Consider the following 14288-nt stretch of genomic DNA (forward strand, 5'->3'; position numbering starts at 1 on the left):
ATATCATTGCTGTTGAGATAGTATTGCATTTCTTCGGAGGTCAATTGTATTACACTGTCAGTTACCAGTTCCTTGGGAAATCCTTCTCAGGCAAAGACTGATGACATGAACTTAATCACTATTTCAGTGGTAACCTTTCCAGTGGTGTAACTTCCAGCACTTTTGAGTAATAGTCTACCATTACTATGGCAAACCTTTGTGTAACAGGATGATCTTCAAAGGATCCTATTATGTTGTGAGCCAGTTTCTCCTGTGAATAGTTGGGATAATCAACTGGTGTGAGGGATGTTAAAGGTTTTCTATGACTTATCACTGCTAGCACAAGCTGTGCAATTCTTGATTATTTCCTCAAATTGCTTGTCCAGCCCTAGCTGCCAGAAGTCTTGTCACAGTCATCTTTGAGTTAGACTCATCTCCAGAAGTCCTTCATGTTTCAGGTGAATTAATCATTCTCAGAAGTGTAGGCACAACAAGATGATCGGTTTTTGAAATCCATTTATATACAAAGAACAGCTCATGTGATATATGTCTGTAGGATTGCAGGTGTTCTGGTGTCATCATCCTGGAAGGCCATCTGCTAACTATATAAGTCTTTAGGTCCTGAAGTACCTTGTTTCTCCCATGTCTGTTGCCCACTCTGAGATTGTGATCACTCCTTGAGTTGTAGCAGAGATTTGTGCAACTGCAGTCTCTTTGTCTTTCTCTGTTGCACCCTCATGACAAGGTATGGGCAGGTGACACAGACCATCTGCAGTGGTGTTCTTGGCACCTGGATGATACATTGCCTGGAAATCAAAGTACATTAATTTAGTGGCCCATTTTGCAATTCTTGGAGTTGCTTGTCCAGAACCTCACATGATGATTAAAGCAGAGAGGGATTAAGATAAATCTCCTATCCCACAGGTAGGCTCTGAAGTGTCTTACTTCCCAGAAACCTTTTTCTCAGTGACAGAATAGGATTTTTCGGATTGGTCAGGGCTCTGGAACCAAATGCAATGGTTACTTCTTGTCCATTTTCTAGCTGAGTCAAGACGGAACCAAGACCATGATCACAAGGATCTGTTGTGACAGTAGTTTGCTTCTCAGAATCACAAGGGCTAAGAACTGGGCTGGTGGAAATTGCAGGTTTTGTATCGTTAAAGCTGTTCTTGCACACTTCATTTCATTCAAACCTCACATGACTTTCACTAGTTCTGGTTTTGGAGAGATCATATTTCCTAAATATGTCACTGTATTGGTATGGAAATGACATGTCTTCTTGCTGATCATCAAAGCTTTTCTAAATCCACATCCAGTTTCTCTACAGGTAGGTAACCTCTCCTTATTCGGCTATCCATGTACTTATTACACAATGTAGATTGCAGTTATCTGGGTTACCAGCAGAGAGTCTCAGAGTGTCATATTTGACTGTTTAGGGACCCACATGTTTCCAATGAGAACAAAACTGTAAGACTCCATTCTTTTGGGCTCTTCTATTAGATAAACAAAGATGGTCTGCTGGCACATTACAAATTCCATTGACCTGGGAATTATAGAATAAATCTGAAGTATACTCTTATTAACCAGCTTTAGTTCATGGCTTCTTTACACAGTTGTTATCAATAAAGATAATTCACTACAGTGCACCTGACTACAACTATTTGTTTTCTTTGAAAATATTCCAAATGATGGCTTTCATGTAAAAACCTAAGCCTTATAAGACCAAGTTGCAGTTTGTCTTTTGGGCTTAGATGAATATAGGGCATAACATTTTAATTGAGAAAAAATGAGCAAATAAATATTTCTTTATCCTTGAATTAAAGATAAATAGCATTCCATTCTTGTGCTTTGCAGATAGTTAGCTAGCATTGTAATAGCATAGAGAAACTTCCGTGAACAGACCTGACATTTTTATTAGGAATGTGGTGGTTATCCTTATGTACGTACTTGAATAACACTAATGAATTAACATGGATCCTTTCTGAAGGAATTGTTTGTTTGGATGTACATAATTAACCAGAATAAAATGCTACACATGCTCTCTTGAAATATAACAAATGACTTTGTTTGCTTCTCTGTGTCTTATAACATTTAAAGTAAAGTTACATCCAAAAGATGTAATTTGCAAATATACGACCCCATCCAAATTGTTGATGAAAAGCACCAATTCTCCCTTTAGAGTCTGAGTGAGGACATGTATCCTTGGTAATGTGTTTGGCCATTATCCAGAGAGCATTTCTAGTATTTTGACATCAATATGTATTTACAATTGAAATGTTACTCTGATGTAGCCTTTTGCATTTCTTTTGTGAAAGAAAGCCTTCAGAAAAGGAGCTGTCCGTACTCATTAAATTTCTTGACCCTGAAAAGTGCTGAGTACCCCAGACATCTTAAAGTTAATGGAAATTGCAGGTACACATCACCCCACAGCAGGAGGCCCAGAATTAGTGTGTTAAAAGAAAAATTGGTGGTGGTGCTGGTATTCTATTAATAGAAGAATATAAATGTACCGTTTAAAGACATAAAGAACTTAGTTTATTTATATCATGAAAAAAATCAGTTGATTTTTATGTTAAAATAGAGGAGGAAGAGGAAATGGATCGTTTTGTTTTTTCCTATCTGGATATTTTCTTATCACACATATGATGGGTATTTCTGTATGAATAAGCAAGAGAGCTGGGTGATGATAAATTCTACAGCAGCGGGTGTTTTGTGTCCCTAGTCTTACTTCCTTTCTCTTTTTCAGAAATAGAATCACAGCCAACCTTGAAATTTAGCAGTCCTGAGCTTTGTGATTTGTTGATGCAGCCAGGACTGTGGTTACTTTACAGCTGGTTTACTATTTAAAAAAAAAAAAAAAATCCTTTCCCAACTATTATCTCTCCTATCCTCTTAAAACCCAAGTTCATACTTATACGCTTTAAAATGTATCTTAGAGACTGATAATAACTAACCTCAAGGGATCTCCTTAATAAAACATTTAGGGCTTAATTCTGCTTAATTACACCAGTGTAAATCTGGAATAACTCACTGTACTTCATTGACATCAGTGAAGTTACTTCATATTTACAGCAGTGTTACAGAGGTGTACTCAGACTTGTTTTCATTCTTACATTGGTCAAATGTATGACTCATAATTGTGGCTAAATGCTTTACTGGGTAACGTGTTAATGTTGGCATTTTCATTATTATTATTTTATTTACTTCAGGCCTATAGGTGTGTGCATAGCTCTTTATCAGTAAATTACAGGACAGTTCCCTGCCCCAAGAAGCTTGCAATCTAAATTAGTCTCAGTAGCATAACAGATTACCATAAAGGGAGCATGGAAGGGAGAATGTAATTAAATTCATTCCTAAAACTTGTTTTCTTTTGATATCTTTTATTAACTTGACACCAAAGAAGATAACAATCATGTAACTAACTTGGCAGCTCTACTGCCATAATGGAACAATTGCCAATAGGCTCAATTAAATTTGCAAATATGATTTGTTGCTTCAGATATGCATAGTGTGTAATTTGTATGCTACACTAGAGAGAGGAGCAATGGAGCTTCTGATACTGTATAGCTTCTATGTAATATTGGCTATTATTGGCATTGAGAAGATGGTTGTTCTGTCTTTGAGTTATCCATAAAATACCATTTTAAAGATTTACTCTCTCAAGCAGTGATACTCAGACTGAGGTTCATGAGCAGCAAGTGGCTCTTTAATGTGTTTCCTGTGGCTCTTTGCAGCACATGGTATTAAAACACTGTATGTTTTAATTATAAACTGATCTAAGTTATTAACCAATAAGGATCCTTTTACTATGTTGTTAACCAATTGAAATTGATAAAATAATACTTGGTTAGTCATTTTGAATAATATATATAAACTAAATGTTTCCCTTGCCATACTGTTTAAATATAAATATCTAGTACTATAATAAATGAAACAATGAATTCACACTACTGTGGCTTTTTTGGGTAATGTTGATCCTAATTTGGTTCTTGAACTACTAAGGTCAGAGTATTACTGCTCAGGTATTTGCACTGTTAGATTGTTTGTTTAATTTTTTTTTATCCTTTTTAGTGAAGACAGGTACATTAATCACTATTTGATTAAAAACTCTAAGGGTGGGATTTTCAGAAGCACCTCAGAATATGTCCACACAGCAACTACACTGGTAGCTGCGGGTGTCTGTCTGCTGTGTAGATATAACCTAAGTGACTTTTGAAAATCCTACTTTAAATGCTTTAAATTAAGAAAATGTGGGTTGTGCATTTTCCTTCTCAAAGATTTTTATCTTAAATTTGAACTTTTGGTAAATGTTTTGGTTTTTTTCCTATTTATATTCATTTTCTTTCTATCTCTAGATGGTGTCTCTAAATATTTATTTTAAATCAAGACATGGCATGCTTCTGAAATTCTAACGCATTTCTATGCTTGTTTTATTACAAATTCTGTAGATGGTCAGTACAGGTAAAGTTAACTTATTACTATGTAACTATATCATCATAAGGTTTTTTGAAAGGTAATCCACAATGGTCCAGAGAAAATTAGTTAGTTGTCATGGAGGAGAGTCAGGCAGCTTTGGCAGTTGTGTTGGTTGGGGAGATAGCTAGTATTTATTGAGCATGCTTAATACGCAATTTAAAAATATTTGTTACTTTAATTATGAACCTATTGTGTTCAAACTCAGCAGAGGTACTTGTCTTCTTCAGTAAAGAAGTATGTGGCAAGTCTGAAGTATTTAAATCAAACCATGTATGAGTTATATGGTAACAGCCTCACTTTAAAAACAGGAAAACCATTTCCTCACCATCAGAGAATTAAAAAATTACTTAATTTTTCAAAATAGAAAGTTTGGTTTTCCGTGAAAACTACAGGTTAGAATATAATGGCACAGCCTTTCTATGAAGTTGCACCTGTGACTATAATATCAGTGAAAGTGTGTGATAATAGTTAGGATTTTGATTGTACCCATAAAGGGACAGTTTCTTAGATGGTGTAAATCAGGGTGGCTCCATTGATTTCAATAGGGCTATGTCAGTCTACATCAGGTGATAATCTAGACCCTAATATTCAAACTAGCATCCTAGCTTCCAGGTGGTCCTAAAGAATATGGCCTAATGGAGTGGGTTAATGCAGGAAGAGCAATAAGTAGACCTAGATTCAAGGTAGCCTTACTTAGTCATCTTTTATTTGCCATTTGTAACTCCCTTCACCCCTGTGGGGACAGCTATTCCAGGGGAAAAGGTAATTCACTCCTGGTAGAGAGTGGCTAATGCCACTTCTTTCCCTCACAGGTCCTATCTAGTGAGGCTTTCTGTAAAATCCAGTCAGGGCTTCATAGGTGTCCCCGGTGCAGAGGTTGCTCAAGAAAGAATCAGACTCGATGTATTTCCTACCTTCCTGGCACTGACTCCCACAGAACAGCCCCTGTATTAATACATTCCCACTCTAGGAGGCCTAAACCACCACTCAAGTCCACAGCCTGCAGTCTGTGCACTTTCACCACTACATAGTAGTTCCCCAACCTGGTTAAAGCATATTTACATCTTGCAGTACTGACAGGATTTAACTGCATTTTAATCATCTCTCTGAATTGTGTTAAAGACTGACATGTTCTAACCATCCAACTAGGTTGCTGGAGTTCTGGTCCAAGTGTTCCTAGAATTCTGTAAGATAAGCACTGATATTGGTGAGGTTATACCAGTATAGGCAAGAGCAGAATTTTTCCCAAGTAACCCCCATTATAAGCATAGCTGTTATATGATCTTGCTTTAATTTTTATTTTTATATGTAGTGAATTGTATGAATTTTTGTATATAAGAATGGATTTGGAGAAATGTGAAAATTAAAACTCTTTATTTACACATGCCATCCAGCAGAGCTTTTTGGATAACATTACTATCGTGGAGAAAGTCTCTGGATAAATATTAGTAGTCCGAACACCTTTTGCGTCATCACAGTGTTATACAAACACTTTGTGCTTAATATACACAGTTAATGCTGGCTATGCTGCAGTTTTCAGAACTGCTAGGAGTAGTAGGGCAGCCGTGCCAAGGCCAATACCAGACATTTGTATAAACACCACATATTATGACTTAGATTAGATACAATGTTTATTTTTACAAATTTGAAGACTAGTTATCAAAGTGCACTTGAAATTAATCCTCCGTCTTTCTGCCTTCCCCCAAACTCTCAATTAAAAATCTTTGCCTTAACATGCTTTCCATGGGTCACAACGCTTCTTCAGCTCTCGTTCCCTAACGCCCCTACTCGCGCTACATTGGTGACATCTTCATCATCTGGACCCATGGAAAAGAAGCCCTTGAGGAATTCCACCACGATTTCAACAATTTCCATCCCACCATCAACCTCAGCCTGGACCAGTCCACACAAGAAATCCACTTCCTGGACACTACAGTGATAATAAGTGACGGTCGCACAAACACCATCCTGTACCGGAAAGCTACTGACCACTATACTTACCTACATGCCTCCAGCTTTCACCCAGACCACACCACACGATCCATTGTCTACAGTCAAGCTTTAAGATACAACTGCATTTGCTCCAACCCCTCAGACAGAGACAAACACCTACAGGATCTCTATCAAGTGTTCTTAAACTACAATACCTACCTACAGAAGTGAAGAAACAGATTGACAGAGCCAGAAGAGTACCCAGAAGTCATCTACTACAGGACAGGCCTAACAAAGAAAATAACAGAACGCCACTAGCCGTCACCTTCAGCCCCCAACTAAAACCTCTCCAACGCATCATCAAGGATCTACAGCCTATCCTGAAGGCGACCCATCACTCTCACAGATCTTGGGAGACAGGCCAGTCCTTGCTTACAGACAGCCCCCAACCTGAAGCAAATACTCACCAGCAACCACACAACAAAACCACTAACCCAGGAACCTATCCTTGCAACAAAGCCCATTGCCAACTCTGTCCACATCTATTCAATGAACATCATCATAGGACCTAATCACATCAGCCACATTATCAGGGGCTCGTTCACCTGCACATCTACCAATGTGATATATGCCATCATGTGCCAGCAATGCCCTGCTACCATGTACATTGGCCAAACCGGACAGTCTCTACGTAAAAGAATAAATGGATATAAATCAGACGTCAAGAATTATAACATTCAAAAACCAGTCGGAGAACACTTCAACCTCCCTGGACACTCAATTACAGACCTAAAAGTCACAATCCTTCAACAAAAAAACTTCAAAAACAGACTCCAACGAGAAACTGAAGAACTGGAATTAATTTGCAAACTGGACACCATTAAATTAGGCTTGAATAAAGACTGGGAGTGGATGAGTCATTACACAAACTAAAAACTATTTCCCCATGCTCATTTTTCCCCTACTGTTCCTCACATCTTCTTGTCAACTGTTTGAAATGGGCCATCCTGATTATCACTACAAAAGTTTTTTTTCTCCTGCTGATGATAACCCACCTTTAATTGATGAGTCTTGTTAGAGTTGGTATGTCAACACCCATTTTTTCTTGTTCTGTGTGTGTGTGTGTGTGTGTGTGTGTGTATATATATATATATATATGTGGCTACTGTATTTTCCACTGCATGCATCAGATGAAATGGGTTTTAGCCCACTAAAGCTTATGCCCTAATAAATTTGTTAGTCTCTCAGGTCCCACAAGTACTCCTCATTCTTTTTGCTGATACAGACTAACACGGCTACCACTGAATACTATACCATAGAGTCTCTTTTAAGTAGGACCTCAGGTAACTGAGAGAGTTGGACGCTACTTAGGTCTCTCTGTGGGGTCAGTGCAAAGATAATACCCACAAATGGAGCTGTAAGATAGCCCTAGCTCTTCATTTGATTCTGAACTAAACAGATTGAGAGGAGGGAGGGCGCAAGAGGCAACTGAAATTGCCAGGGATTTGAATTCTAAAATTCAGACGTAATGGTCAGGTCTGGGATTCCTCCCAAGAAAATATTTGAAAAGTGGAACTCAGGAAGCATGTCAGTATCAGATGAAATTTGACTCTTCTGCTTTAATTTCCTCCTCCAAAGTATCTTTGTTTTCAGACAACACATGGTTGACTTAGTGCCTTGGAGTATATCTACACTGCAATAAAAGACCCACAGCTGGCCCAAGTCCCGAGCTGGGGCTCTAGCCTGAGCCCAAATGCCTTTGCTGCAATTTTATAGCCCCGTAGCCTGAGCCCTGCAAGCCTGAGTCCACTGACCTGGGCCAGCTATGATTGTGCCGCTGTCTTTAATTGCAGTGTAGACATGCCCTTTATGTCCTGGCTGCACTACAGGAACCTGCATCCTGTGTGCTACTACTCTAACTAGCACCAAGTTATACCTGGGTGAACTGAAAATAGCAAAGTTCCATTGGAGGAGGAATGGGACTGGTACGAGACTGGAGCATTGCTCCGCTACATCTCTCTTTGAGTCCTCTTTTGATGATGTTGAGTAAACTCTTTTCATTACTACATGTCATACACCTATAGGTCCATTTCCATCTGGATGTGAACTCTCCATTTCCCAAAATTAACTCTGTGGTGAATTTTAAACTATCACTTAATTTACAGTAATATTTTCTCATGAGATATACATCTTGTTTTAATGACCAAAATTTTCCATTTACTGTAGTAATAGTAGGAAGTATGGTAGACTTAATAAACAAAACTCAGATATTTGTGTTTGATAGTGAAAAAAAATCTATGGGGTGGAACAGAATATTTATCTTGGCATGTTTGCTTACAAAGATGATAAATCTGTTCTCTTTAAGAAACTGAAAGTGGTTGATTAAATTGGCACCATCAACTTGAAAGTCAGTTTTCTGTCTAAAATTTTTATTGCAATTGTTAGTAACATTAACATTACTATACATAGCTGTACGATACATACTACATACATACTAACATATACGTACCCACTGTACTATACATAACATTACTATAGCTAAAAGAAATTAATTCTTTTTTTTTCAGTGTTTTCAGTTATTAGACAGTAGAAAGTGCAGATAATTTTGCAATTTATAATGTAGAATTTATTATTGTTTGTTCCCTTTATTGAGATTTTTGTTCCTCCTGATATTTTTAAATCAACATCCCACTAACTTCTGTCACTTTCTTAATTTTCTGCCACAAGAAAGATATGAAGTTGCTTTAATGTTTGCCATTAAATGGGTGGTAGCAGAGTGAGATTGCATTCTTTCACTTCTGTTCTTTTCAAAGGCATGGAGTGTTCTGGCTGATGGTTGGTCTGGAAATATTTTGAATGGTTTGGGAGAAAATGTGGTTGATTTGAAGTGATATATTCTTTATCACAATTTTTTATTAATTTTAAACTAAAACTCAGTTTGCCAATGTATTTTCTAATGAGATAAACATGTTGTGTAAATCTAAGCTGTCTAGCTCTCATGTATAGTCGGTATTTAAGTACCGAAAGGATCTGATCCACAGCCAGTGGAAGTCAGTGAGTGTTTTCCTATTAATTTCAGTGGGCTTTGGATCAGGCCTTTACTCAGGACTCATCTTGAAAACACATGTGACGCATGTGGAACATATTAAGTGGTTTAAAAAGTGGCTACCTGACCGTATTAGCTCTCAGAACATAATTGTTAATATTGTCTAAAGTATAGACAGTTACTTGAGTACACTTGTTTTTGCGCTAAAAAAATGTTCAAGATACCAAATAACCAGGCTTAGCTAATCTATTGTCTAAAAACAAAATAGTCCAATATGAAAACAAGATCACTGTTTCCTGGAAGCAGTTCCCTTGCAGTGTGCAGTTCATCTTACACAGAAGATGTGCTCCAAAGTATGCATTCAAAATCAGCCATACTTATAATATGGTTGTTTACAAGCTAAAAGCACTTCATACATCACCCAAGATTAAAATCTACCAATCACTTTTTACTTTGTTTTCCTGTATCGACCTGTTCCTTCCTTATCATTAGTTTTGGATACCACATTCCAAGTACTAGGGGTCATGAAGGCAAAACCCAACCTGTATGAGGACACACTATTCATATATGTTGTCTTTAACAGGTTTCAAATTAGCTAATGCGAAAAGCTATATTTAGCTTTGCAGAGTATTGTGGGATATATATATATATATAATCAGCAAACAAGTCAGTTACCATAACTATGCAACATTCCTATTTAATATATATACAATATTAATATCATGCTCATAATACATATTTATGGGGTGGTGGAGGGGAATGGGTAACATATTTTGTGTTGGCTAACGTTAATCTGGAATCATCAGCTAATGGAGGTTTTTCTAGTGGGGTCCCATAACTCTTCAATATATTTATCAATGATTTCAAAGATAATATAAAATTCTTGCTGCTAAAATTTGAACATTATACAAAGATTGCTGGGGTTATAAATAACAAGTACAAATCACTGAAAAAGAGCAATCAAGATCACTTGGCAAGCTAGATGCGATCAAGGAAGTGCATTATGCAAGATCATACATCTAGGAAAAAGAATGTAGGCTGTAATGCAGGGTGGGGATTATTTTCGGAAAATGATTTAGGGGCCATTGTAGATAAATATCTCAATATGAGCTCCCAATGCAATGCTGTGATAAAAAGGGCTAGCATGATCCTCTGATGTATAAACAGAGGAATATTGTGCAGGAGTAGAGAAGCAGTGTGTGTGCATGATGGCGTGTATAAACCCCACACCCTGTAGGCGAGAGTTAATGGGCTGCTATAAGCTCAAGTAGCCTACCCCGCCACAGAGGAAAGACGTAAAAGGGAGAAACCCAGCTCAGTTGGTGGCAGATCTTGGACAAGAGCAGAGCTTTAGTCCTCAGATCCTGGATTGGTCCTGGCTGAAGACAGGAGCTGCTCAGCAGACCATTGTCTATTGAGACCCCTTATGACTGAAACAAGGCCCCAGTGCTGAACCATTACATGGAGACTGTTACTAGAGGCTCACCTGTGGGCAACTGAACGCACTATAGCCTACCCAAGGGGTCTCTGAAGGAAGAGAGTCCTACTACAACCTTTTATTAGTTTATTTGTGTTTGGTTTTCCTTTCAGTCTTTGATACCCCAGAAGGGGTGGACTCCCATGGACTCTGTCAGAGGACTGAGTCTTCTATAACTAGCCCCCGTGACAATGTGGTATTGGAGAGACCATTACTGGAATACTGTGTCCAGGTTGGAAAGAGTTCAAAGAAGAGCTACAAGCATGATTTATGGGTTTGAAAATACACCTTCAGTGAGACTAAAGGAGCTCGATATACTTAACTTATTAAAGAGATGGTTTAGAGGTGACTTGTTCTTTGCCAAGAAGTACTTACACAAGGAGAAGATATCTGATCCTTGAGGTCTCCCTTAATCTATTTGAAAAGTTCTAGTGGCTAGAAGTTGAAGTCAGCACCTTTAAGCTGGAAACAAGATGTACAATTTTAACAGTGAGATTAATTGACCATTGGAAAGGATTGTCAAGGAGTGTAATACGTTCTTTGTCTCTTGGAGTCCTTAAAACTGGATATCTTTTTCAAACTGTGCTGTAGTTCAACCATAAATTCTTGGGCTAGATGCAGGAATCACTGACTGAAGTTCTGTGGTCCCAATTATGCAGGAGGTCAGACTGAATAAACATAGTGGTCCCTTCTGGCCATAAAATCTATGGTTTCAGAGTAGCAGCCGTGTTAGTCTGTATTCGCAAAAAGAAAAAAGGAAGGAGTACTTGTGGCACCTTAGAGACTAACAAATTTTTTTGAGCGTAAGCTTTCGTGGGCTACAGCTCACTTCATCGGATGCAACTGATGAAGTGAACTGTATCCAATGAGGTGAGATGTAGCTCACGAAAGCTTATGCTCAGATAAATTTGTTAGTCTCTAAGGTGCCACAAGTACTCCTTTTTTCTGTTATAAAATCTATGATTAGTCCTTTTGAAAGAAGTCGGGCTACTTTTGGGTGTAAAATTACTTGTGTGGGTAAGAGTTTGCAGGATTGGGCCTTAAGCGTCTATTAAGCTCATTGTTTGACTCTCAAAGGCTGTAATCCTGCAAACAGACCCATAACCTCTCACAGAATCCCAGAGAAGTTGATAGACTCTATGTGGATAGAAGGGCCTGCCCATGTGGCACTTCTGGCAGGATATGAGCCTAAGCCTTGTCTCTGAGGTGTGTTCATTGCAAGCGTGTATTTGAGTAGTGGCTGATTCTTTCAAAGTCCCAGTCAGCCTCTGTAATACAACTAGCCATTTCACCACTGTACCCCTTCCCTGCCTCATGCACCCTTGTTGGTATCTGCAAATAGTTCTTCAATGGATTGCTTTCCATTAATTTTTCTATTGTGCAGGTAAAATCTTTTGATTTTATCCTGATTGTATCTTTCCAATATTTGCTAATAAAACTTTACACTGAACAGGTTTCTCTTGAAAGGGATTAGTTCAGTTTTGGCAACTTTTGTGCACCTCCTTGAAATGTTTCCAAACCTGTGATTTGGGAAATGTATTATGTATTATACAAAGAAAAAACATGATCAATACTCTACATTTTAGCTCATGTAGTGGTAGTGGAAACTTACTGTCCAATAATCTGTCCTATTGAGATGTACATTCATTCGTGTCAGTGTGATTTAGAATCTGTTGGCAAACTATTCACTCTCCAGTGGCTGAACTTTCAGTGAGATAAGTTGCAGATCTTCTTTTGTCATCATAAACCCCACTCGATCATGTACATTCCTCCCTCCCAAAATAAATACCTTACTTGCAGCCATTTGTATATTCTTTCCGTTATGTGAATTACAATGCATGGAATGGATACTCATCAATATATAAAGTTACAGCATAGGAGTGCCAAAAGAGAGTTTTGTTAAAGAATTTTTTTTAAAAACCATTTAAATTTAACATAATTGTTTATTTCAGTGGCACCCACGACTATAATTACTCTGTCAGCATTTCCATTATAAAGCCCTGCTAACAACCGAGCCATAAAAATTTGTTTTGGGTTGAAACTAGGCATAAAAAGTCTGTCGAGAGCAATTTTTGAAAATGAAATAGTTTTTATATTCAAGTTACAAGAGTGGGGAAAAAACAGAAGTTAGAAGTTGTGATTTCAGACTGGTTTTATGCCATTACTAAAAAATGATTATTTTTTTGCCCTAAATGTGACCATCTGGAATGTGAACTCGTGCCTTTAAGTTTTTTATTTTAGAAAAGGGTTTGAAAGTGAATATAATGCTGGTAAAAATTGATATTCCTAAATATTGAAGTTCTCTATTGATCACAGAACACAACATCAACACTGCTGCTTTCCCACACAGCACTGGACATTTGTTGCCGGTTGTTTGACCTGGAGGGACCACCTCTAAGGGGAAAATGTGGTTCCCTTTCCATATCAATACAGTCCTTGGCCACTTTCTTGAGACTGCTAACAAGGGTGTCAAATAGTGTCAGTTATTATGATGTATAACTGGAATGAGGCCATGAAACTTACTTTGCATAAGTTACTGATGAGCCATCCCGCAATAATTCTTTTAATGACTGCATAGCTGGCCACTATTTGAACTGATTACCTAGATTTCAAAGGCTCCATATCATATTACCAATCCGGTGAGCCAATATACTTTGAAAATAATAGCGGTATTGTCAACTCCAAATGTTCTTAATGTTTGAGTCAGGTCCCAAATAATCACAAGATTTAAAAATAATAATAAATTTTGGGGTGGTTCTTTGCCATCTGGTTTCAGAGCCCTTAGAGATCACTTGAGGTTTTCAAGCTTTTCTACATGATGATTTCACGTTAAAACTGATATTCTGATGCAAGCTACTGATTCCAGCAGTTTGGGCTTTAAGAAGAATTCCAAATATTATGAGACTTGTGATAAAATCACTTGAGTTGGCAACACTTTTGAAAAACATGTAATTTGTTTGTAAAATAACAAATTCGTACAGATTTTTAGTGTCCATGGATGGTGTTATGTATGGTCATTATAATTATCTCTTTCATTAAAGAGTAACTAAGGGCTAACTGACACAGTTGACATCAAAGGAGCACTATTAGACTGTGGCCAGTTAGCATTGCTCTGTGCAGCTATCTGTGAAATGCACACAATTGTTGGTATTGTGACATAGTTAGGCCCAGGAAGGAAATTGGAGAAGGAGCCCATCACTCTAAAATGGACAGAGGAGGAAATAAAGTTTTACAGCTCCAAAGGAACCTAACATTGGATGAAGATAGAGGGAGAAAAGATGAACTTGTGATTAAGATACAGGACTGTGAGTCAGGAGATATGCTTTTTATTCCTGGCTCTGCCACAGACAACTTCTGTTGCCTTGGACCAGTCACTTA

At 37.8% G+C, this 14288-nt stretch overlaps 1 protein-coding gene and 1 long non-coding RNA gene across 4 annotated transcripts in view; one reads left to right on the forward strand and one right to left on the reverse strand.

The window, feature by feature from the left end:
* WDR70 (WD repeat domain 70) overlaps positions 1-14288 on the forward strand; it is a 271958-nt gene that overhangs the window by 123082 nt on the left and 134588 nt on the right. The gene's annotated exons all lie outside the window — the stretch shown is intronic.
* LOC140911222 (uncharacterized) overlaps positions 1-14288 on the reverse strand; it is a 38545-nt gene that overhangs the window by 18322 nt on the left and 5935 nt on the right. The window contains exon 2 of the long non-coding RNA XR_012158869.1: positions 11286-11372. This is a non-coding gene — a long non-coding RNA (uncharacterized lncRNA). The remainder of the gene's footprint in view (positions 1-11285; positions 11373-14288) is intronic.

Source organism: Lepidochelys kempii, chromosome 5 (genome assembly GCF_965140265.1).
Source record: "Lepidochelys kempii isolate rLepKem1 chromosome 5, rLepKem1.hap2, whole genome shotgun sequence".
NCBI lineage: Eukaryota > Metazoa > Chordata > Testudines > Cheloniidae > Lepidochelys > Lepidochelys kempii.